Below are 21,800 nucleotides of genomic sequence, written 5' to 3'. Positions count from 1 at the left end.
TATCTCTGGTGATGCTTTGTTTTGAAGTCTAGCTTGATATTCACATGGCCACACTAGCTCTCTTACATTTTCTGTTTGAACGAAAGATCTTTTCTATTTTACTACTTTCAACTTGCCCCTCTCTGTTTTAATACTTTTGCTGTGTGTGTAGATATGTATTAACTATATATACTATTATTTTTGAGAATGTTTCAATATATAGAAATGTTATATTACATGTCTTTGAGTTTGAGTTATGCTGAGACATGAATTTAGTTCATTTCTCTTAAATGCTGTATAATAGTATTATCTGGTGAATATACCACTGTTTTGTAGTTCTCAAACCAGGGTCTTCATACATTTGGGGGAACATGAAGACCATCCTTAAGGATACATATAAGTTTAAGGGGTTGGTTTTCCAGATCCTCAAATCCCATTGGCCCAGATCTGTCCAAGAACAAATGTTTTTGGGAGATCTTCACATTAACGCTCTTTCCCCAGCCATCCCCTCGCCCTGCCTTCATGATTGCTCTTTTCCTGCTTTAAAACAAAGCGGCAGACCTCCTACTCTTCTGTATCTTGCAAGGTTTAATGCCCTCTTGGGGAGCAATCAAAGGGCAACACCCAAATATTTTTCATTTAATATTCATTTGTTTAGGAATTGCCAAAGAATGCATTTCTCCAGAGAAGGGTCCCTGAGATGCTGGAAAAGAGGGCATCCCCTGGAGGCAGAGGACCTCGTGGCTGACTCCTGGGCCTCGTTACTCTACCTGCCTCTCGATTGTAGAGCTAGAATCCAGAAGTGAGACCATTATGGGATGTACACTAACATGTTCATTAGGATTGCAAAAGGAATCAGACTTACTTTTTTTTTTAACAGAAAATAAATCTGATTTGTTAGTTGGCTTGATTTGCCAATGAGGTTAGTTGGCAGTATTTTTATATTACACAAATCAAATGAGGTAAACCTTTAGCGCCAAAGTCTTGATGAAAACAAAGTTGAAAGCCTGTGATAAGATGAAAACATTTTGTCAGACCATTGTTTTGGTAAGTTGGTATTGAAGTTAAAAATATTTCTAGTTCCCCAACCCTTTTTAGGTTGATCAGGGTAGGCCACAGCTTTGCAGTGGGAGAGGAACAGTGCAGTTGACAGCTACTTGATAGGCTGTGTTAAAACCTATTTCAGTGGAATCCAAAAACAGAGGAGTAACTCTAAAGATGGTGACCCATCCACGTAGAGGCCAGTGCTTCCTGAGTCTTTGCTTACAACACAATTGAAAGAAGACCTACTAGGTTTGGCAACTGTTATGGGTTGAATTGTGTCCCCACTCTGTGAAAGTTCATATGCTGGAGTCCTAACCCCCAGTACCTCTAGATGTGACCTTATTTGGAGATAGAGTCTTTATTAGAGGTAATCGAGATGAAAGGAGGTCATTAGGGTGAGTCCTAATCCAATATCACTGGGGTCCTTAAAAGGGGGGAAATTTGGACACAGACACACACCCAGGGAGAATGTCAAGGAAAAATAAAGACAGAGATGGGGGTGATGCTTCTACAGTCCAAGGAACCCCAAAGATGGCCGGCCACCCACCAGAGGCTATGAGAGAGGCATGGAACAGATTGTCCCTCACCACCCTCCGAAGGAACTAACTCAGCCAATACCTTGATCCTGAATTTCTAGCTTCCAAACCTGTGAGAGAACACATTTCTGTTGTTTAAGCTACCTAGTTCTTGGTACTTTGTTATAGCAGCCCTTGCAAACTAACACACCAACTGATAGATCCTTAAAATTACCTTCTGATGGTAGATCGCTATTGTGAATTTTTTTTTTTTGGCCAAAGAAATTTTGGAAAAAGATAAAAGATTTGGTGATTCCAGTATAACAAAACCAACTACTGATGTAAGGGAACAAGATTCCTCAGTGCTTACACAGTATGAAAAACAAAACAAAAAACTGGAAAACGATGCTAAACTCTGTCTCATTCTAACAAAAGGTAATATTATCCTACGGGTTCATTAACTATTTGGACCCTATTCACCTCATTAAGAGCTAGATTTCGCCTCAAAGTTACTTTTTTGATAGAACTTCTTATTTTGAGATGATTGTAGATTGACGTTGTTGTTATAAGAAATAATACAGACAGATCCCATATATCCTTCACCCAGCTTCCCCAATGGTAACATTTTGCATAACTACAGTACATTATCACCAAAGGTTGCTTTTTATGTTTAATAATTAATTTTCAATCATTTTGATTTTTATAATTTCGGATTAATTTTATTTATAATTTATTATTTTTGAACAATTATGTACTACTGATAATGTAAGGATGATGGCATAATCTAAATAAAATTTTAATACTTAGAAATTTACAGCTGTAGGAAATTAAAATTTCAATTTGTATGCTTTTTTGGCAGAGAAGTATGATGAACAAAAGATCTTCAAGCATAAGAACATATTATATTAGAATAAATGTCTATGGAGAAAGTGGGATAGCATTTATAAGTTTGAGGAAAAAAAAAGAATGCTGGAAAATTCCAGAAGTTAAAGGAGAATTTGTTCTTGTATTTTTAAAATGGGTGATGGTTGAAATAAAATTGATATATCATTTGTTTATGTTCCATTAGAAACCAAAAGACTGATGTAAAGTTTTATTTAAAAATATCAACATTTACAACACATTGGAAATTATATGCTTTACAAGTATTTATGATAAAAAGTGTTTGCTGTCAAGTTAAAACTGAGTGAAGGAGTGCGCCATGTTCATAGCAGCCTTATTCACAATAGTTAAAACATGGAAACAACCCAGACATCCATTGATGGGTGAATGGATAAGCAAAATGTGACACATGCCTGTGACGGAATATTATGCATAGCCCTAAAAGGGAAGGACATTTCGACAGATACTACAACATGGGTGAATCTTGAAGACGTTATGCTAAGTGAAATAAGCCAGTCACAAAAAGACAAATACTGTACGATTCACTTACATGAGGTACGAAGAGTGTTCAAACTCAGAGACAGAAAGTAGGATGGTGGTTGTCGGGGCTGGGGGGAAGGGGGGAGGGGAAGTTAGTATTTAATGGGTACAGAGTTTCAGTTTTGCAAGATGAAAAGTTCTGAAGACCTTCCTCCTCTTCTTTTGGAGAGAATTTGTCTTGAAACTATTTACCCAGAATAGAAACTTTAAAAAGTCAGTGGAAATTTTTCTTTTTGTACAAGATGGTTAATTCTTTTATTTGGGTGTTGGTAGAGCATCCATGAACCTCAACTCAACCATAAAGCTTTTGTCACTCACGTGTTATAAACTATGACTTTGCTGGTGGGCAGCCCCCGCCCCATGCAACTTTCCGAGGGGATCTGAGCAGCTCTCTTCGACGAAGCAATGGAAACATCGCAAGAGGGGAGGACGACTGTTTCCACAGCTAACCACCAGAACCTGCGAGCGGGCCGAAAAGTCCCCAGCAGCTCCTGTAGCACGGCGACCCACTTATAAGATCTTCCTCCTCTGGGAAGATGTGGAGGGAGGTGTAGACCTGGAGAGTGGAAGGCAGAAAAGGCGGAGCTTGGAAAAGAAAGAAAAGAAGACAGAGGCGAGGGTGGAGGTGGGGGAGCCAAAGACTTTTCCCTCCCTTCCTCCTCGCCTGGTCCTCCAGCTCCTCCCTCCCCCCATCTTTTGGTGGGGGCGGAAAGAAGGAGGTTAGAGAATTTCTCAGGTGGTTTGCACCTTCTCAGTTTAGCAGGAAGGAGAGAAATGAGCTGCTTCCTTCACACCCCAGACACTGGTGTCAACTGTCCTTCAGGAACACTGCTGCATGTGCCCAGAGGCAGAGGCAATGAAGTACTATCTCCCCACTGCCCCAGTCAGTTTCAGTCTTGTTCGGTAGACATCCCCAAGCGGTCATGCAGTGGAGCGAGCTACGGGGAGCTGGGGTGCGGGTGGGGGTTGCAGTTGGTGTCATGTTTCGTGGTCTGCTGCTACTGTCCTGGGTACCGATGCTGCCTAGCAACGGGGATAGACAAAGTTACACGTGATACCGCGTTGAGGGTGCCAGGATGTGGTGGGTGCAGCCGCGGACAGGCGCATGGGGAGCCCAGCTTACCGCCACCCTCTGCCCGTAGGGGTGGGGTGGAGACTGGGGAGGGCCACCAGGGCGACTGGTTGTGCCTGAACTCAGACTTCAAGGAAGCGAAGAAGCAGGCGTGGTGGGAGTTGGGGAGGGTGGTGGTGGTGTGAGGTAGCCAGGCTGAAGGCAGGCAGTGTCGCAAAGACTACGATGACCAGAAGCGGCGCTGTGTGTTTGCGGAGCCCAGCATCGATCAGGACTGTTGAGGCAGAGTTGATGCTGGAGAGGAGGTGGGGGCCGGTTCACAGCTGTCGTAAGCAGTTTGCCCTCTTCCCTTCCCAGTTACTCCTGTAGAATTCTCTGGGCCAGACTGGAACAGCTCCAAAATATCCACCCCGGCTGATCCAAGCCTGTATTCAGGCTTACCCCTCCCCGCTTTTCTCATAGGAATTACTTTTTCTGAGCACAGCAGCACACTGACCAGAGGCGGGCAGCACACTTCCCACTCTTATCCCAGAAAACAGTGGCCCTGAACGAGGGGCCGCGGCAGCTGCACGCGTAGGGCGCAGAGCTCAGCGCGCAGCACTGAGGCAGAAACTGCGGCGCCATAGCGGGTGGGGAGAACCATGCTGTGGGGGGAAGGATGAAGAAGACTCCAAGGGCCCTTGGTTGGGGGCCGAGGGTAGGAGAAAGGAGGGATCTAGAATCCGGACCTGGAAGTAAGCTCAGAGAGGATCCAGTCCAATCCATTTATTTTATAGAGAAAGAAAATCGGAGGCCCAGGGAGGGTCTGAGCATTTTACTAGAGTAACTCAGGAGGCCGGACTGAGCCGGGACCAGCAGCCGGGACGCTCTCTACCACGCCCGCGCCTTGCCCGCCTCGAATAAAATCGAACACCCCGTTCAGTCCAGCAGGGGGCGATGCTGCTCTAGTTTTGGCCTGGTTTGGGGCGCGGGCGTGGGTAGGGAGGGATTCTGAATTCAGTCCCTGCTTTACCGCAAGCAAAACCGAAGCTGGTGCATATTCCCTTCCGGCCATCCGGAGCCCAGCCCTCTTCAACGTCCCCACCTAGCTGCCGGGCTGTGGCTCCGGGTCTCGCCTTTCCCAGGATTCCTCACCCCAACTCCCAAGAGTCGTGTTACAGGTCCCCAGAGTCCTACCTTTTTTCGGCAACCGGGGGTGCACTGAGGGAAAGGGTGGAGTAGGGAGGAGGGCAGGATTAGCATTTGACAGGGGGTCAAAAGACTGGTCGAAGATGGAATTTCTGGCCCAAGATAGGGCGGGGAGATGTTTCAGATAGACTCCTAACCACCCCAAACTCTTAAATTTCTACCAGTTAGTCCTGAACCATCTGCACAATGCATCTTCCGTGGAAACAGAATGTCAGCGCTTTCCTGGTGAATAGGAATCCCCATTCTGAGAACCTCTCTTTTTTTGGGCCAGGCTGTGAGTTCTCCCAACTATCCTTCATTCACTTGCCAAAAATGAAAAGGGGCCGAACGAGAGAGCCTGGGCTCGGGGCCGACCCGGCCGCTGTCTGCTGGTCCCCTCCCCTGGCGCGGGCTGATGGGTGCGGGCGCGGAGGGAAGGCGAGCGGGGTCGTCTCGCTTGCTCATCTTGACCTGCATCCTGGAGAGGGGGCCATGGGCCCGGGGGGAAGGGGACGAGGGGGACACCCGGCAGGAAGCGGGCGGGGTCTGGGGGTTCGAGACGTCCTGAGGGCAGGTGGAGCGTCCGGCCCCTGGTCTCTCGCGCAGGACGCAGAGGTCGCTGTGCCGGGAAAGGTCCGGGCGGCGGGTCCGGCCTCGCGCGCGCTGGGCCGGGGCGGGTCTGGGAGAAGGGACAGCCTGAGAGCACTAATGTGAGAAGTTACAGCGGCCAGGGCCTCTCTGGGGTTCCTTTGATCTAGTCACTGATTTCCTTCCGCTCTTGGTTTTATTTTACCTGGAAGGCCCAGCCCCTAGCTAGCCCTGGAGCTGCCCGGAACCAGAGTCCCTTGGTCAAAACGTGTCCTGCTGTCAGCCACTAACAAGTCACTAGGCCCAGCCTGTTTCTTCTGGTGATGTGAATCATTGCTTCCGGTTGTTCACCAGAGTCCTGAGCTGACTATAGACACAGCAACGGGATTGGGGGGCGCCTGGGCCCGCCCCCCGCACTGAATTTGTGACTTTAGCAGTTCCCTAAATTCCTCTCTGCCTCAGATGTATACAATCAGTATTTAATCTAAACTTTTTTTGCCTTTTTTTTTTTTGGTTTAAAAAAATTTGGAAAATAGAGAAGGAAAAAAGTCTCCCATAGTGCCAGTATGGAAATATAATCTCTCAATATTTTGGTGTGTTTATTTTGTAGTTCTTTTTATTTTATTTATTTATTTTTTGGTCTTTTTTGTTTAAATGCTAAACTTATGCATTTAATTTTCCCCATCATTTTCTTATTCAGTTTTCTGGGCTGCTTTTAAAAATTCTTGCACCATACTCGTTTCTTTTATAACAAGTTCTTCATGAGTCTCACCTGGTATCAGCAAGATATTCTGCTCATATTTTGCCCAGTTAGCCCTCAATTAGTTGGACATTCAGATTGTGTCTGCTTTTTCATTATGATACAGTAGTTTCTAAATAGTACGTAATTTCAATTTTTGGCGTTAAAAAAATATTTTTTTGACTTCGTGCATGCCAAGAACACAATCTACCACTGAGCTGTACCCCTAACCTTACCAGTTTCATTGATGTCTGCTCTAAATTTTATCTCTTTGGTGGCGGGATGTTATTTATTTATTTATTTTTAATGGAGGTACTGGAGGTACTGGGAATTGAACCCAGCAACTTGTGCATGCTAGGCATGCACTCTACCATTGAGCTATACCTTCCCCACCTAAATTTTATTTCTTTTCTTCTGCTTCCTTTAGGCTTAAATTGCTCTACTTTCTCCCATTTCCTAAGGTGAAAGCTTAGATTATTGATTTTAGATCTTCCTTTCTTTTTAATACATGCATCTAATGCTATAAATTTCCCTCTAAGCGTTGCTTTTGCTGCATCCCACAAATTTTGATAAGTTGTGTTTTCATTTCTGTTTAGTTTAAAATAGTCTTAAGTTTCCATTGAGACTTTTTCTTTGACCCATGTATTATTTAGAAGTATGTCGTTTAATCTCCAAATACTTAGGGATTGTTCAGATATCTTGCTGTTATCGATGCTAGTTTAATTTCATTGTGTTCTGAGAACATAATTTGCATGGTTTCTATTTCTATTGGTGGGAATATAAATTGGTGCAGCTACTATGGAAAAAGGTATGGAGGTTCCTCAAAAAGTTAAAAACAGAACTGCTATATGATCCAGCATTTCATCTTCTCAGTATCCAAAGGAAATGAAATTACCATCTTGAAGTGATATGGTCACCCCTGTGTTTATTGCAGTATTATTTACAATACCCAAGATATGGAAACAACTTAAGTGTCCATAGATGAGTGGATGGATTAAAAAAATGTACTGTAAATAAACAATGGAATCTTATTTAGCCACAGAGAAGAAGAAAGTCCTTCCATTTGCAACAACGTAGATGGACCTTGAAGGCATTAAGTAAGCGCAATAAGTCAGACAGAGAAAGAAAAATGCTGTATGATCTCACTTATATGTGGAATCGAAAAAAAACTGAATGCAAAGAAACAGAGAAAAGGTTAGTGGTTGCCAGAGGCAGAGGAGTAGGTGAAATGAGTGAAGGGAGTCAAAACGTATAAATGTCCAGGTGTAAGATACATAAATTCCGGGCATGTAATGTACATCATGGTGACGACAGTTAATGACACTCTTGTTAAGAAAGTAGATCTTAAAAGTTCTCATCACAAGGAATTTATAACCACGTGAGATGGTGGACATTAACTAGACTTATTGTGGTGATCATTTCACAACATGCATATATCAAATCATTATGTTGTGCACCTTAAACTAATACAATATTTTATGTCAATTATATCTCAATAAAAATTGGGAGAAAATTAACCAGGGTCACTTGCCCAGTGTCACACGGCAGTGCAGGTCTGTCAGACACCAGCGTCTGCCCTAACTACTGAGCCATTCTGTCTGCCCCACAAGCTCCGACCACCTCCCCTCCAGCCTCGCCTCTTCTCCTGAACCACTCTGTATAGCTGGACTTAGCTGGTTTGAAAGGACTCACTTTATTCTCAAATAATCCAGTAATTCAGACTTTTATCAGGTTACCCAGACTTCTGCCAGGTTTTTCTCCAAACACACAGGGTGCTGCTCTTCAAAGTCTTAAGGGGCAGCTGGGCTGTTTCTGGCACATGTGGGGAGTAAGTGAGGCGCTGGAGTCAGGCTGAATCCTAGCTCTCCGATCCATTAGATGCTGTGTGATTTCAATCACGCCAGGGAGCCTCTCTGAGCCTCAGTCTACTCACCTGTTAAAGGGGTCCCTAATATCTACCTTGTCAGGCTGCTAGGAAAATAAAGAAAAGGAACACACCGCTCCCAGCATAGCACTGGCACCTGGGAAGTGCTCAGCAGATGGGAGCTTTCTTACTCTTACTCACCTTGTGTTGAGGAAGTAACCGGGGTCTGGTGCTGGCAGGCACACTTGAGCTGAGACCCACTGGGGCTCCTTTATGCCCTGGCCCAGGCTGGGATGCAGGGTAAGTTGGGGACCACTGTAGCAGGGCTCAGTAACTGAAAGCTGGAGAGGGATTGTTTTTGAGCCAGTGTGGACCCCCATGCAGAACATCTTCCCTCCCAGGGCAAACCCCTTCTTGGAAAATCACAGTTTCACTTTTAGCAAGACCCTGCCACAGTGGGGGAAAGCCCCCAGTGTAACCCATCCTCCCCAAAGGCAGAGTCCCCTGGAGTCCCTCCCCTTTGCCTGTTCTTTGCCCCTTACTTCCCACACCCCTTTCTTCCCCCTGCTAAGCCCTTAGCTCCATCCCATCTATTTTTTTAATTGGAGTATAGCCAGTTTACGATGTTGTATCAGTTTCTGGTGTACAGCATACTGTTTCAGTCATACATATACACACATATATTTGTTTTCATATTCTTCTTCATTATAGGTTACTATAAGGTATGGAATATAGTTCCGTGTGCTCTACAGAAGAAACTTGTTGTTTATCTAGTTTATCTATAGTAGTTAGCATCCCATCTTGCCTTCTGTATTCTTTTGCCTTTTCCAGCACTGCTTCTCTGATTTTGGAGAACCACTGCACCGCTTTCAGGTTCTAGATTGTCTGTCTGTCCTTGGCCTGGGTGAGGAGCCTCTGCCCTATGACCTCGGTAAGCCTGTCTTGCTGTCTCCCCGAGCCACGACTCAGTACTTAGGTTACCGCTTCCAATAATCCCACCCTGATTTGCCCCCAGGCACACAGTGGACTGAACCAGTAACCCTCCCTAGGGCTTTGAGTTCCTGCACTGTTTCCGGCAAAAACTCTGTCCTTTAGGTCTGTAAACACAGCAGGAAGATCTGTGTACTACAAGGAAAGATGTTCCACTTGGGAAACACAGAGATTTAAAAATGCTGCATTCTTTCAAGGCACGATTCATGCAAGAAATAACTGATAAGCTGAACTGTATTAGAATTTAAAACCTTTGGCTCTGCTAAAACAATGTCAAGAGAGTGATAAGACAAGCCACAGACAGGAAAAAATATTTGCAAACAGTACATCCGATAAAGGACTGTTATCTGATGTACACAAAGAATTGTTAACACTCAACAATAAGCAAGCAAACAACCCGATTAAAGTATGGGTGAAAAATCTTGATGGATACCTCACCAAAGAAGATCAATAGATGGCAAATAAGCAAAAGAAAGCATCATATGTCATCAGGGAAATGCAGATTAAAACAAAAATGAGATTCCACTACACACTTACTAGAATCACCAAAATCCGAAACACTGACAACACCAAATGCTGGTGAGGATGTGGAGCAGCTGGTGGGAATCCAAAACGGTTCAGCCACTTTGAAATACAGTTTGCTAGTTTCTTTTTTTTTTTTTTCCTTTAATTTTTAAAGTTTTATTTTGAAATATTTCCTAACTTACAGATACATTGCAAAAATAATATAATGAACTTCCATTTATACTTTATGAACTTTTAACATTTTGCCACATTTGCTTTAACGTTCTTTATTCCTGACTCTCAGAAAGACCACAGGAGATATCTATCTATCTATCTTGGAATATACATATATATTTCTTTCAGTTTGCCGGTTTCTTTCAAAACTAAATGTACTCTTATCATATGATCCAGCAATCATACTTCTTGTATTACCCAAAGGAGTTGAAAATTCATGTCCACACAGAAATCTGCAGAGAGATGTTTATAGCAGCTTTCTTCATAATTGCCCCAAATTGGAAGCAACCAAGATATCCTTCAGTAGGTGGATGGATAAATAAAGTTTGGTTCATCCAGACAATGGAGTATTATTGGGCACTAAAAAGAAATGAGCTATCAAGCCATGAAAAGACATGGAGGAAACTTAAATGCATATTACTAAGTGAAAAAGCCAGTAAGAAAAGGTTCCAACTGTATGACATCTTGGAAAAGGCAAACTATAGAAACAGTAGAAGGACTAGGGGTTGCTAGGGGTTGGGCGGAAGGAGAAGGAACAGGCAGAGCACAGAGGATTTTTAGGGCAGTGAAACGACTCTGCATATTATAATGGATACATGCCATTATACATTTGTCCAAATCCATAGGATGTAAATCTATGAGTAAATCCTAAGAGTAAGTCCTAATGTAAACTATGAACGTTGGGTGATAAGGATGTGTCAGTGCACGTTCGTCAGTTGTAACAAATGAACTACTTTGGTGTGGGATGTTGATAAGGGGGGCGGCTATGCATGCGTGGGGGCAGGGAGGTATATGGGAAATCCCTGTATCTTCTTTTCAGTTTTGCTGTGAACCTAAAATTGCTCTAAAAATATAAAGTCTTAAAAAAATATAGCAATCTTCCAATACAAAATCATATCAACACTGAAAAAGTATTTCCCACCTATAAACCAGCAGGGCTAAAAAAAGAGAAGGTGACACCTATTGTGGATGACAGTGGTGCAGAACTGGTACCTGCTGGTGGCCTGGAAAGCAATTTGATGCCAAGTATTAAAAGCTATAAAAATATTTATACCCCTATGCTCAGTAATTCTAATCTGGAAAATTTCTCCTGTGGATATAATCTTAGATTTAGAGCAATAACCAAAGATGTTAAATGTTTAAAACAATTGAAATGTTCAGAAATAAAGGGTCATTTAAGTAAACTATGATAATCTGCTCTATACAATTTTAAGCATTATAAGTATGAATTGTTATAATTGTGAAAACTACGTAAGAATAAGAAAAAAGGCTTATGGTCTACTTCATTAAAACATTCAACATGATTACAACTAAAAAAATGTTAAAAAAACATTACATTAAAATATATTAAGATGTCTTTCCCTCACTCTTTTTTCTAGTTCCTAAGTTTCTGCAACGTGTATTACAACGATTATAGGACTTTTATAAATGGAAGACTTAAAAATAACTCATTTCCCTTCTGGGGGAGCCACACTCAGCCCAAGGCCACACCCACCTAGGAACAACCTTCAGGACAGGACTGGGTTTCTTTCTGTTCGAGGGGCTGAATCAAGCAGTGGGTGCTCTGCTTCATATTGCCTGTGTCCTTTATCCACATGTTGTCTCAAAACTTTCTAGTTTAGTATGTTTATAACTTTTCCCACAATTTTTAATTGTGACAAAATATAGCATAACATTTACCATTTTACCTATTTTTAAGGGTACAATTCAGTGGCGTTAAGTACATTCTCACTGCAACATCACCACTTCCATCGCCAGAGCTTTTTCATCTTCCCATTAAACACTAACTCCCCCTCCCCGGCCCCCAGCCCCCAGCCCCCAGCCCCTGGCGCCCACCATTCTGCTTTCTTGTCTCCAGGAATTGGAATACTCTGGGAACCTCATATAAGTGGAATCATATAATATTTGTTTTTTTCCTACAACCATTTTTAAGGATAAGGACCAAGTGTCTGATCAGTTTTCATCTTAAACGTGATGTTTATTTGCTCATTTTTGTAAATATTATTGCGCTAGGCAGAGGGCTAAGGAACGCTCAAGAACCACGTGTGGTCTCCGAGGCTGACAGTGGAGGCGCAGAGAGAACAAGGGAAAACGCAGAGAAAAGGACAGTGTGTGACAAGTATGCTGGGTGTGATGGCGGAGAACCTCTCGGGGCCTTCTGGAAAACCTGTGTTGGAGGGTGGATGGGGGAGTGGTCCTGGAGGAAGGCGAGGAGGAGCCCTGGTGGGGGTGGGGGGGTCTGGGCAGGGCGCGCGCAGGCGCAAGGGTCCTGGGGGAGTTGGTGGATCCGGGGCGACAATGGGGGCTGGGGGGGGGGGGGAGGAGTGTATTCCAGGTGTGATTGGAGATGTAGGGAACCTCTTCTCTCACCCACTGGAGAGGAAGGGAGAAGGGCCCTAGGCTTGACTGGGCGCCTGTACTGCGTGCGCGGCGCTGACTGCCACCTCGCGTACCCGCACGACCTCCTGGTCCAGGTACCCGGGCGCCCCGTTTCCCAGACACCGAGGCCGAGGCACAGAGCGGGGCAGCGTCTCGTACAGCTGGAGACCGCTAACCGGCGCGCCCCGAGCCCCGAACCGCTGCTGTGTTCCGCATCTTAGCTCGCCGCGGGGCCGCTGTGGGTGCGGGGGCTGATGTACGTACGGGGTGGGGGAAGGCGATGGTTATCTCCAATTTGTTGGAGTGAAAACAGGCTTAGGGACGAGAAGCCACCCGCCCAACGTCGAGGAGCAAGAAAATGAAGCGTGAATATGTGATTGGATGAAACACCAAATGAAAAGAGGAAAAAAAAAAAAAGGTCTACCCCACCCCTCTCCCTCCCCTCCCAGGGTACTGGGGGAGGGGGCCTTTCATTGTTCCATTGGGCCGGGCAAGGGGGAGGGCGGGAGGCCCGTGGGTGGAGGAGGGGAGAGGAAGGGGGAACAGGGCCCACCACAGAAGATGAAAAGAAGATTCTAGACTTCAGAGCACACTCGGGGTGCTTTCTTGTGCTCCTTTCCCAAAGCCTCCTCTTGACCTTACTGTAAATGCAATGTTATGTCCTGCTTTTCCATTAGCTGCTTGCTTAAATATTCAGAGTCTCTTACAATATCTTTATGACTACGATTGATGAGCTTTGAATAACTGTCTGCCAAGTCAATGGACCACAATTTGTTAAAATTTCCTCTTGTGAATCATGTACATTGGCTTGAAATGTCTAAAATACATACACAACACTGTTAAATAATGCGAATAACACCAAGAGCAGTCTCTCCTGAGGACTGAGCTCCAGACTGGGTTTCAAAGGTCTGAGCAGGTTCTTTGGGCCCTATCGCTTTTGACCCTCCACGGTGCCTAAGGTGACTGCAGGCCTGGTGCAGGCTGGGTGATGGGCTTATAAAGCCAAACAAAGAGCAACTCTAAAATGGTGACTTTCTGTCCCAGGACAGAACCAGGACAACGATGCTTCTGTGCTGTTAAGTGAACTTGTTCCTCGTCCCAAACAGCTGCTGGACGGGGGAGGGGCCGCCCTACATAACGTCCCCACATAAAAGCGGCAGGTGTGCAGGTGGCACCCAGGGTGGCAGCAGCTCTGCCTGGCTCCCCTTGCTTGTGGGGGGCTACTGCCTGCCTCAAGCGTCCCCCCCACCCCTCCTTGGGCCATTCCCTTTACCTTCCTTTGGGAAAGAGTCCAAGGTACAGGGATTCTTGCACATTTCAATCTGGCCCCATCTAGGGCACAGCCCCAGAGTTTGTAACTGTCACAGCAAACCCCAGGCCCGCAAAGACAGAGGCTTGTGGCTGGTTTGCGGTCGCTGTGATCAGCTGTGATCACACTGGAGGCAGAATCGACTCTTCCAGGTGGGAAAGCTGAGCACTAGGGGTGATGTCCTGAGGCCCTGAGGCTGCCCCCACCCTGGGAGCCTGGGCTCCAGCCAACTCTGCCTCCTGGCTGATGCCCGTAGGCCAGACACCTCTGGGAAGAAACTAACAGAAAATTCATGGGAGAAGAAAAGTGCTGCGATGTGTTCTTGGTGCCACCTCCAAGTCTGAATGGTCAGCAGACCTGAACCAAGGCCTGGGAGCTTTCCAGAAAGGGCCACCTCCTTCCTGGGCCACTAACCTCCTGCTCATCCACCTTTACCGCCCTTCTCTGACCGTATCAGGCCAAGTGACTCAGCATGTGCCTGTCAGCCACCCCCTAAGACACACCGTGGAGAACAGCCATGACCCTGTCCTCAGGGAGGGGACACAGTCGGTCATAAACAGGAGCACGTACCTGAGTGTGCGGACATCGTCGGCTGGAGCTCTTGGAGGAAAATGTCCAAGACAGCCCCTCTCCCCTCCACTCTGATGGATATGCAGACCCAGTAGACGAGGTGCCGTGTTTTTAGGTGGTTTTTAGAAAGGCTCATTTATCTCCTGTTGGTGTGCCCTTGAAAACCCAGGAGGAAGTGTGGTCTTGTGGGGAGGGAGCGCTGTGCCGGCAGCCCTCGGCCTGCGACACCTTCTTAGCTCTAGACTGGTTGTCGGAGGCGTCCATCTGGGCCACGGCCGCGAAGAGGCGGTCACATCTGCCCCCTGCTCAGCCAGTGACACCTCCCGGGTGGTGTGGCAGGGTAACGGACTTATAAAGCCAATGTGCTCCTCCCAATAAACAAAGCAAAACAAAGAGCAACTCGAAGATGGTGACTTTCTGGCAAACAGTGGAATATTCAGAGAATCTGTGACAGGTGTGGGTTTGTACATGAAGAGGAAACAGGAACCGGTGACCCGTTCATAGTGATACCATTGAAAGGTGCAGTGGTTCTGGGCTGGGGGGACCCCAACAGGCATACTGGAAAAGCAGACGGCTCAGGAAGGGTGGCGATTAAAAATGCCCACTTCCTTAAATGAAGGAGAGCAGGTTCGAGATTGTTCCTATGAAATGTAGCATCACTTGTTCACTTGCGTTGTCACAGGACCCCTTGAGCGGGCTAGAAAGGGGTGGAGTGACAGCTGGCACACAGCGAGTCAGCCAAGGAAATGGTCACACGTGGGCACCACTGTGAATTTTGTGGAAGCAAAGAGTCATCATGGTGCATTAGTGGTTCAAAACTGCAGTCATGTGCAAGTCATTGAGAAGACTTACTTCGGGAAGCTTGCTTTGGGAGAAAAACCGTTTCTGGTAGAATTAGTTCCTTGTGAAGTAGGTTGACCAGAGAATCAGGTCCACGTCACAGGAGGTATTGAAGTATGGGGTGGATGAGCACTGGGCAGGGTTCTTGTAAAGCGTGTTCTAGTTTGATTTTGGAAGCTGAATTAGATAGGCTTTAAGATCCTTTCCCAACAGAGAGGTTTATAACTCTAAAGGATCAGGTTTTACCAGTTGCAAAGATTTTTGAATTTTAGCTGCAGTTTGCTGCTGCTTTGGCCACAACCAGGGTAGAGAAAAAACCCGCAGGATGCCTTATATGCAGGGAATGTGAACTCTGGGGCTTTGTATAGTGGTGAAACGAGGTAAACTTGTGCAGGACCCAAGATTATACTGCTCTGGCTCTTGTCCCCTTGGGTTGGGGTGGGTACAGGGCATCTGACCGGGCAGCACTGGGCGGTGGTTGTATTTGGGTAAAGTCCTAGCTCTGCCGTTTGCTTTCCAGCCTGGTGACTTGAGGGAATTTAGGCTTAGCGTCCTGCTTATAAACTAGCAGGAATGCATATGTGCATAAGGGGTTAGTTGAGACAATGTAGGTAAAACAAGCACATAATAAATGCTTAATAAGTAGAGATGGTGGCGGGCAACTAAGAGCCGGTGTCAGCACACTATGTGTGAAGATATGGGTCATGTGGTCACTTTAAACTTTTAGTGAGACTGGAGGCGGGCAACCCTTGTCCGAAAACAAGTAGAAATATATGTGCATGTGTGTGGTCAGGTCCACAGACAACTTTTTAAAATAGATGTAGAAAGCAGCTAACCTCACTTATAGACCGGAAAATTTAAATTTATTTTTACTCTGGTTTTTTTGATGATGATTTTCTTCCTCTCAGAGGAGATCTTGCAGCTGAAGAGGATGCTGATGTTGAACTCATTTTGGGGGGTGAGATGCCTTTCTGATGGCCCTGGACACAGAGACGTGAACCCCGCAGGGCGGCCGGGATGGCGGGCCTGTGATGTTCAGAACCCACGTGTAAGCGTGAAGCTCTGTATGTGTTAAAATACGTTTAAAATAGTCTTGTTTTAAATATGTGTGTTTTAAATAGTTACTGCCTTTTTTTCAAAGTTGTGTGTCTTTTTAGAGAAAATCTAGGATTTAGCAAAGCCAAGAGAGGAGGGAAAAAAAATCTTCATACAATTCTATCCCCAAAGATATAATCGGCAACCTCTGCCAGGTCACCTTCCAGATCCTCTGACTTAAAAAGGGGGCCAGATTCTGGTTGCTCTGATAACATTTCACAGCTTTTTAAAACCTTTTTCAAACAGTAATCCTTTGTCGTTACACATTCTCCTCACATGTAATTTTTTTTCAACATGGAAATTATTTTCTTGTTTTGTCTGGCGATAAATGTAATTCACAGATGGAAGCAAAGCATATGCATAAACAAGAAGCGGAAAGCGCCAGTAATCTGTCACCTCCCCGACCCCTGTAACAGAGTGGACATTCCAGCCCAAACTCTTACACTGTTTTTTCTAATGCGTGTTTGTGATACCCAGATAATTTCCCTGCCTGCCAACTTTGGATTCATAGAACGTCTAATGTTTCCTAACCTGCTTTTTAAATTTAAAAATACATCGTGAGTATCTTTCCAGTTATTAAGCATTCTTGCGTAGCATTATTATAAGGGCTCTCATCATGTTGTGTGGATGTACTTTTTTACTCCACTGGTGGGTACTTAGGCATTTAGCATGTTTTCAGTACGCTCACAATAATGCGATGCAGGTCTCTGCCATTAATAATCCCTATGCGTAACCACAATAACCTTTTCATGATAAATTCGTTGGAGTGTAATTGCTGGGTCAAGGAAACACACACGACTTTACGGCTTTTGATACACGGGTCCAAGCCACGCTTCACAGTGGTGGCCCCAGCCTGCACTCCCCGCGATGGAATATACTAATGAGCTCATTTATCAATACTCTCATCTACCTGAAATAGTATATTCTGGTATAATATGGTAAATGCATTTTAAAAATGAATTCCTTTTTTTGTTATTGTTTCGTTTATTGTTTGAACAACTCCAATTTGTATTAAAAACAAGTTTGTCTTTAATTTTTATTACAGTTTATTATTGATTAAATCACTGACCTTCTGGTTTCTTTCTTTCAGTGTATTTAAAAAAAATATTCACTTACTGAAACCACCTGGAATTTCTTTTGGTGTAAGATGTGGAGGACTAACACTTACTTTTTCCCAAATAGTCAATTGTCTCGGCACCCTTTATTGTAGAATTCATTCCTTCCCTGTGCATGTGAACGCTACTTGTAGCATGTAATCATATATTCTGTTAGTGGATGGAGGGGCTCCCAAATTGGAAAGCCCGCCAGTTGTGTGGGTCCTTGCCTGCTGGCTGAGAAAGAATTCTTGATAGAGGTAGAGACACAAAGTTAAAAAAAAAAAAAAAAGCTGCTTTTATTGCTCAGAGAGAGAGGAGGGCCAGCGGGGGCTGTGCCGCTGTGAGCTGCCCGCCTTCTCCACCCTCCATCCCATCGCTGGTTTGCCTCGCTCACTGCTCCCTTTGAGCATATAGCTCTGTAAGCTGCCCCCCATCCTTTTTGGCACTGGGCAGTGCAGGAATAAATAAAAATATTGATTCTGAAGTGCTCCCCGATGTATTGTGAAATTAAATTTTAACAGTCAATTTAATTAAAATAAAAAGAGGAATCCTTTTGTTTAATCCCTCATCACTTAAATTAAACTAGTTCCTCTTCTAGCGCTTTTCAGCATTCATGCCCAGCGTTGGTCGGGGCTGTGTCCCTCGCCTCCCTATGCTCAGCAGTAGACATCTACGTCTAAGGTTTTCTGCGGGTCTTCATTTGCTTTGCAGAAATAGGATCACATTTTAAATCCTTCCCTGCATCCTGCTTTTCCTAAGGATCCCTGGCAATCGCACCAAAGCATTCTTTTAAGTCGTTCTTTTGATGGTTGCATGATACTTTAGGGTGAGGATTGATCACAATTTAGTGATTCCCTACTAATTAACTTGGGGCTGTTTCCGGCTTTTATTTTGCCCAAACAAACAAGATTGAAATGATTATCTTTGTATATTTATTCTTATGTAACAATGCTTCTGCTTTATAGGGGACCTGTTCCCGCAGGTGCTGAGTTAGCATGTGATTTACATCAGACGTTCCTAGATACTGCCAAACTGCTTTCCAGAAGGCTGGAGGCTCTCACAGTACCATCAGCAGCCCCTGCGAGGTGGTCCACATTCTCTCCAGCAGTGAGTGGTGTCTTGCTTTTGACGTTTTCACCCAGTGACATTTGTGTGTAAATGATGGGTTTCCATTTTTCTGCGAAACGTTTTCATAACCTCCACTGACCAAGTCATAAGTCATCCTCTGAAGGTGAAATTTTGGTGTAGAGGTTTTGGCAGGAGACTGAGAACAGATGAATCAACCTTCTTGCTTTAAACACATAGATACACTCAAAGATCTTAATTTAGTTTGGATGCTAAAAGCAGGGCAAGGAAGCGGGTGGGGAGCTTTTGTGTCTTACCAGCAGGCTCTGATCAGGCTCAAATGTGAGACAGCTGTCCTTTGGAAGGTCCTGACTGTCACCATAATCAGGGCTGGTTTACAAGGCAAGCATTCTGTCCCCATCACTTGCCACACACAGGAGCACCCTCGCTCCGAAGTGACATGGATAAAACCCCAACAGCGTGATTCCCTCTTCCGTGCTCAGCTCCTCATGCGCTGGCTGGGCTGGCAGAGTCCTGACAGAAGAAGATGTGAGGAGCCCTTAGGGGAAAGGCTGGCTGCCGTCTGAGCCCCGGCACTCTTTTCTTGTCACTTCCTTCAACCCCCTAGATAGTGGGTGGGCCGCCGGGGATGGGGTTCTGAGTTTCTGGGGGTGGCGCAGGCTTTGAGTGGGGGTCCAGGAAAGGTCTTCCACAAGGGCCTGCTCGTCCTGTGGAAGTCACCCTTCCTCCCATCCCCAAACCGAAACATCAGTGTGGCTGTAGGGAAGATGATGAGGTGGGAGGAAGGGACAACTCAGATTCCATTTTCTCCTGCCCTGAGGCCAGGTGTTCTTGAGCCGTCCCATCTTTTGTGCTGGGCGAGTCGCCCGGTGCTCTTTGCTCCCCAGGTCCCCGAAGCTTGACTGAGGGCTGGAGTGGGGTGAGCTGGAGGGACAGGAGTCACAGCCTCCCTCTTGCCTGGCCTGGCTCTACCAGGCCAGCAGGTTTAGCCAAGCAGCCAGCTTGCGGCTCACAGGATGCTGAGGGGGTTGGGGGGTGGGGTGTGCTGGGGAGGGTGGGCCTCGGCCTCCCACCAACACTTCAAGTCTTCCCCTCTTGCTTTGCCCCCACCCAACCGCAGAGACCTCCACAAAATCTGTGAGAGGCTGCAAACCCTCCTGTCGGCGGAACACAGCCTTTTGGGAGGAGGCAGTTCATGCCTTCCGCCTGTGCTAACACCAGCTGGGTATTTACCTGTTGACTTGTTTGTCGTTTTTCCCCGGGCCGGCGCGAGGATGTGGCGAGTGAGTCCCCAAGGGCACTCACTCTGGGGACCAGCCCTGTGTCCGTGTCCCCGAGATGATGTAAGCCCTGGGGATCAGGGACAGCATCTGTTCACACGTTCGCGCCAAGAACATGTAAGGTGCTCAGTTAGCATCTAATTTGTGGAGCGTGTGTTCTCCAGGGGGTCTGTCAGTTGTCCTCAGCAGAGTAAACATTAAAAGGTGGAGAAGTCAGTCCTCGCTGCCTTGAGGGGCCCAGAAAGGTTGGGCTGGGAGCCAAGAGGAGAGGTGCTGAGGGGGCCAAGAGGGAGGGCAGCTGTCCCAGCTCATTAACCTGAGAGCAGCCTGCCCTGCCGTGGACTCCGAGGACCTCCTAGGTGTTCATTCATGCAGACTTTGGCCTGGGGCTTGGGAATGCTGATCATCTGTGCAGATGGTGGGACAGGGCCAGAGGGCTCCCACAAGCCTTGGTCCTCCCACCCCCGACCCCGCCAACTCCAGGAAATGAGGGTTTGGCTAGACAAGAGGGAACTGGGGCCTAGAAGGCTCTTTGGTAAGTGCGATGAACAAGATGTGAGCCTGGAGGACTGAGTGTGCCCAGCGGCGGGGCACACGGAAGGTGCCCAAGTGAATATATTTGAACCCGCAGCCTAAGGAGCGGGGCGCTAACTTCAGGGAGAGGGGACAGTTGATTAGTTCACATAACTCGGGGACAGGGCCAGAGATGGTCTGCAGTTAATCACATAGGAACAACAGCAACTAAAATAATATATGAACAGAGGGGAGGGTATAGCTCAGTGGTACAGGGCGTGCTTAGCATGTACAAGGCCTTGGGTTCATCGTTCAATCCCCAGCATCTCCGTTAATAAATAAATCAAATTACCTCCCCCCACCCCAATAATAATGAACAGAGACTTAGGCAGTTTGCATTCAAATTTAGAAGCCTAAGCTAAGCTCTTAGATGGGTACTCGCATGCAAAAGGCAGTAAGTTAATGGCAAAAAAAACCCGACCCCGGAGAGCCAGGGATACGGCACAGGACCCGAAGTGCTGTATTCAGCACCCCTGCTTTGAGCTTGGTAAGAATCACACGTGCCACGCATGTTTCGTTGGCTCCCAAACCGACCCGGTGGGGGGGATACGGTTCCCTGCTGTCGGCGCCGTCACACTGGGTGATGCGGCTGGGTCTCCAGGACCCGCTGACTCGCGGCCACTGAGGAGTTCAGTGACGCATTGAGGAGGTTTCCCAAGAAGCGACAGAGATCTCTTTCATCCTCCACACCTGGAAACGGGGCTCTGAAGACGGGGCTCTTTCGCTCTTTCCCTTTGACTGGGTGGTAGATTCGGATCAGCTCGGCGGCCCACGTGGGGGCCGGGAATCACTTTCTGAAAACAAGCTGCTCACTTCCTACCGGCGGCGGGGAGGCAAGCGGGCGGGGGCGGGGCTGAGTCAGGATGAAAGGGAGTGGGCGCGGGAGCCCCCTTCCTCCTTTGAACTCAGCCCCGCTGGCTGCCACACCTGCAGGCGGCTGCCACACCTGCAGGCTGCTGCCCAGAATCTTCCATCCTCGTTTCCCGCCGAGAGGAAGGGAGGGGAGGGGGCCAGCACTGCCCTAGACCCTTCTATCTGTGGTCGTTCAAGGCCAACAGCAACACGCACAGGGCGAGACTCCTGGAACTCCCATCGCAGAGGAAAGAACTGAGGCGGCGGGTTTATGACGCCCAGGGTCACACAGCTGTAGCGCTGGTCCTGGTTGTCCGGCTGCCTGCATCACAACGATTTCCACTGTACAGATTTTTATTTTTTATTTATTGTTTCAATTATTTTGATATATATATATATTTTTTACTGAAGTACAGTCAGTTTACAATGTTGTATCAGTTTCTAGTGTACAGCACAGTGCTTCAGTCATACATGAACATACATAGATTCGTTTTCATGTTCTTTTTCACCATAAGGTACTACAAGATATTGAACACAATTCCCCATGTTATATGATATAAACCTGTTGTTTATCTGTTTTATATATATTAGTTAGTATCTG

Source organism: Camelus dromedarius, chromosome 33, assembly GCF_036321535.1.
Source record: "Camelus dromedarius isolate mCamDro1 chromosome 33, mCamDro1.pat, whole genome shotgun sequence".
NCBI classification, from domain to species: Eukaryota; Metazoa; Chordata; class Mammalia; order Artiodactyla; family Camelidae; genus Camelus; species Camelus dromedarius.
This window is presented reverse-complemented; position numbering follows the sequence as displayed.